We start from the raw sequence: 4,806 nt of genomic DNA, 5'->3' as shown, positions 1-4,806 counted from the left end.
GCTTCCTTGTCAACAGCTGATCGGGGGGGGGAGGCGGGGCGGTCACGTGGGCGGGGCAGCAGCTGATCGGGGGGGGAGGCGGGGCGGTCACGTGGGCGGGGCAGCAGCTGATCGGGGGGGGAGGCGGGGCGGTCACGTGCGCGAGGAAACAGCTGATCGGGCGGGTGGGCGGTCACGTGCGCGGCGCAGGAGTAACGGCTGGCGAGTCACGTGCACGCGATCAGCTGATCGACGCGGCTGTCGCTTGGTTCGGCTGATTGATCCGGGTGTTATTCAGCTGATCGATGCGGCTGTCACTCGGCTGATTGATCCGGCTGTCACTCAGCTGATCGATGCGGCTGTTAGTCAGCTGATTGATGCGGTTATTACTCAGCTAGTTTATCCGGCTGTTAGTCAGCTTATTTATGCGGTTATTGCACAGCTGATTGATCCGGGTGTCACTCAGCGGATTGATCCACCTGTCAGTCAACATATTGATCCGGATATCACTCAGCCGATTGATCATATTATTGCACATCTGATTGACCCGGCTGTCACTCAGATGATTGATCCGATTATCACTCAGCTGATTGATCCGTCTGTCATTCAGCTGATTGATCTGGCTGTCATTAAACATATTGATCCGGCTGTCACTCATCGTCTCAGCAGCAGTGCCAGGCGTACGGGTAGGGTACGGGTATCGGGTACCTGATTGCGACCTCTGGGATGAAGCCATGTTGCAGGTGCGGGTGGGTTGATTCTAGGAACTTGAATTGTGAGAAAGAGACAAGACGTTGGGAAATGAGTGACAAACGGTGACTCACCAGTGACTCACGGCCTACCCGTACCCGTACCCGGCCGCACCAGGGTCGCAAACGGGTACCCGTACCCGGCCGGGTACGGGTATCGGGTAGGGTACGGGTATCGGATACCCGGTTGCGACCTCTGGTTTAGTCCCGGCTCTGTGGAACTGCTACTTTTGGCCTGCAGAGGGCGCGCAAGTGTTTGTGTGTGTGGTGGAGCATCTTCGCCGGTTAGAAACATTTAGGCTGGCCTGCCTACGATCCATCCTGGGTTTAACCAGGCTGGATTGTGTTAGGAGCTCACACATCCTTGGAAGATCTGGGCAAAGTTCCTCCGGCAGGCAAGGCTGCGTTGGCTGGGTCACGTAGCCTGCATGCCCAGCCACCGCATGCCTAAACAGCTTTTGTTCGGCCGGATCGAGGGGCGCTAAACGGGCGTGGCACGGGCTGGAGAAGAGATGGAGTGATGTGGTACAGGAGGACGTGGAGCTGAGTAGACTTGCCGATGACTGGTACCAGCGGTGTCAAGATCGGCCTCTGTGGAGGAGACTCGTGAAGGACGCTGCTGCTGCTACTGGGCAAGTTGGAGGCAGTAAGCCTCCAACAACAACGGAGGGCGGAGGAGCGACGCTCACAACAACGAGCGGAGCGCCGGGTGGCTAAAGCACAGCATGTTGGCACAGTAGGGGGCACAGGTGGTGCATCAGCCAGTCATCTCAGTCAGTCGACCCGTGGCACCTGGGTCTGCCCCGTGACCTCCTGCCAGCGGGCGTTCGACACTTCACGTGGTCTCAAGGTGCACATGGCCTGGCACAAGCGTCGTGTTGACGTCACCGCCACTTAGTGGCGAATGGCGGTTGTTGTTGTTGTGTGGTGGTAACGGCCACAGTGAAAACCGCGGGCATCTCGTTGAGCCGACTCGTAACAACCAGGGACATGCGGTCAGGGGAAGCAGGGCCTCGCCTGTCCAATGGAAATAGCTGTTGCGGAAAGTAAAAAAAAGAATAATCAAATAAAATAAATATTAAGATTTTTCCACCGATCTGTGTTATAAATGTAATTTTTGTACGATTCAAATAATTTTTATATTCAAAATCTGCGGAGCTCCGCTGCAAATACAGGAAGCGACGAGAGGTGAGGCAGCGACGAGCTCAGCCTCCCCTCTGATTGCGCAACCCCTCAGTAACTGGATGGAGCGCGGGCAATAAGCGCGTGCCTGTTACTATCTCAGTGTGTCACCAGTGTAATGTTTGTAGACCCCTTCATTTCATGTCCTCGCCTTCCATACTCCAGGTTAACTTATTTCACGTGTGTGTATAAAGATATTTAGGCTCGGCTGGTCTCGTCATGAAACTGCAATGAAAAAGCACCAGGGGAGGCAGCAATCACATCTGCCTCACTGAGGGGGTCGTGTCTAACACGCCCCCTCAGTGAAGACACACCCCCTCAGTGAAGACACACCCCCTCAGTGAAGACACACCCCCTCAGTGAAGACACACCCCCCTCAGTGAAGACACTCCCCCCCTCAGTGAAGACACTCCCCCTCAGTGAAGACACGCCCCCCTCAGTGAAGACACTCCCCCTCAGTGAAGACACTCCCCCTCAGTGAAGACACTCCCCCTCAGTGAAGACACCCAGTGAAGACACCCCCTCAGTGAAGACACGCCCCCTCAGTGAAGACACACCCTCAGTGAAGACACCCCTCAGTGAAGACACCCCCTCAGTGAAGACACCCCCTCAGTGAAGACACCCCCTCAGTGAAGACACCCCCCTCAGTGAAGACACCCCCCTCAGTGAAGACACCCCTCAGTGAAGACACTCCCCTCAGTGAAGACACCCCCTCAGTGAAGACACACCCTCAGTGAAGACACACCCCCTCAGTGAAGACACCCCCTCAGTGAAGACACACCCCCTCAGTGAAGACACGCCCCCTCAGTGAAGACACCCCCTCAGTGAAGACACCCCCTCAGTGAAGACACCCCCCTCAGTGAAGACACTCCCCTCAGTGAAGACACCCCCCTCAGTGAAGACACCCCCCTCAGTGAAGACACCCCCTCAGTGAAGACACCCCCTCAGTGAAGACACTCCCCTCAGTGAAGACACTCCCCTCAGTGAAGACGCCCCCTCAGTGAAGACCCCCTCAGTGAAGACACGCCCCTCAGTGAAGACACCCCCTCAGTGAAGACACGCCCCCTCAGTGAAGACACTCCCCCTCAGTGAAGACACACCCCCTCAGTGAAGACACTCCCCCTCAGTGAAGACACCCCCTCAGTGAAGACACTCCCTCAGTGAAGACACCCCCTCAGTGAAGACACTCCCCCTCAGTGAAGACACGCCCCCTCAGTGAAGACACCCCCTCAGTGAAGACACCCCCTCAGTGAAGACACCCCCTCAGTGAAGACACCCCTCAGTGAAGACACGCCCCCTCAGTGAAGACACCCCCTCAGTGAAGACACACCCCCTCAGTGAAGACTCCCCTCAGTGAAGACACACCCCCTCAGTGAAGACACCCCCTCAGTGAAGACACTCCCCTCAGTGAAGACCCCCCCTCAGTGAAGACACCCCTCAGTGAAGACACCCCCTCAGTGAAGACACCCCTCAGTGAAGACACCCCCCTCAGTGAAGACACCCCCTCAGTGAAGACACCCCCCTCAGTGAAGACACCCCCTCAGTGAAGACACTCCCCTCAGTGAAGACACCCCTCAGTGAAGACACCCCCCTCAGTGAAGACACCCTCAGTGAAGACACCCTCAGTGAAGACACCCCTCAGTGAAGACACCCCCTCAGTGAAGACACCCCCCTCAGTGAAGACACACCCCCTCAGTGAAGACACACCCCCTCAGTGAAGACCCCCTCAGTGAAGACACCCCCTCAGTGAAGACACTCCCCCTCAGTGAAGACACCCCTCAGTGAAGACACCCCAGTGAAGACACCCCCTCAGTGAAGACACCCCCTCAGTGAAGACACGCCCCCTCAGTGAAGACACCCTCAGTGAAGACACCCCTCAGTGAAGACACCCCTCAGTGAAGACACCCCCTCAGTGAAGACACCCCCTCAGTGAAGACACCCCTCAGTGAAGACACCCCTCAGTGAAGACACCCTCAGTGAAGACACTCCCCTCAGTGAAGACACGCCCCCTCAGTGAAGACACTCCCCCTCAGTGAAGACACCCCTCAGTGAAGACACTCCCCCTCAGTGAAGACACCCCCTCAGTGAAGACACTCCCCCTCAGTGAAGACACCCCCTCAGTGAAGACACCCCCTCAGTGAAGACACCCCCTCAGTGAAGACACCCCTCAGTGAAGACACCCCTCAGTGAAGACACTCCCCCTCAGTGAAGACACCCCCTCAGTGAAGACACCCCCCTCAGTGAAGACACCCCCTCAGTGAAGACACTCCCCTCAGTGAAGACACGCCCCCTCAGTGAAGACACTCCCCCTCAGTGAAGACACCCCCTCAGTGAAGACACCCCCTCAGTGAAGACACCCCCTCAGTGAAGACACCCCTCAGTGAAGACACCCTCAGTGAAGACACCCCTCAGTGAAGACACTCCCCCTCAGTGAAGACACCCCTCAGTGAAGACACTCCCCTCAGTGAAGACCCCCCTCAGTGAAGACACCCCCTCAGTGAAGACACCCCTCAGTGAAGACACCCCCTCAGTGAAGACACCCCCTCAGTGAAGACACTCCCCCTCAGTGAAGACACTCCCCTCAGTGAAGACACCCCCTCAGTGAAGACACTCCCCCTCAGTGAAGACACTCCCCCTCAGTGAAGACACTCCCCCTCAGTGAAGACACTCCCCCTCAGTGAAGACACCCCTCAGTGAAGACACTCCCCTCAGTGAAGACACCCCCCTCAGTGAAGACACTCCCCCTCAGTGAAGACACTCCCCTCAGTGAAGACACTCCCCCTCAGTGAAGACACTCCCCCTCAGTGAAGACACCCCTCAGTGAAGACACACCCCCTCAGTGAAGACACACCCCCTCAGTGAGAGACACCCCATCAGTGAGACACCACCCTCAGTG

Source organism: Lethenteron reissneri, chromosome 60 (assembly GCF_015708825.2).
Source record: "Lethenteron reissneri isolate LAM-NWPU_2019-01 chromosome 60, ASM1570882v1, whole genome shotgun sequence".
Taxonomy (NCBI): Eukaryota; Metazoa; Chordata; class Hyperoartia; order Petromyzontiformes; family Petromyzontidae; genus Lethenteron; species Lethenteron reissneri.
Note: the sequence above shows the minus strand (reverse complement) of the source record.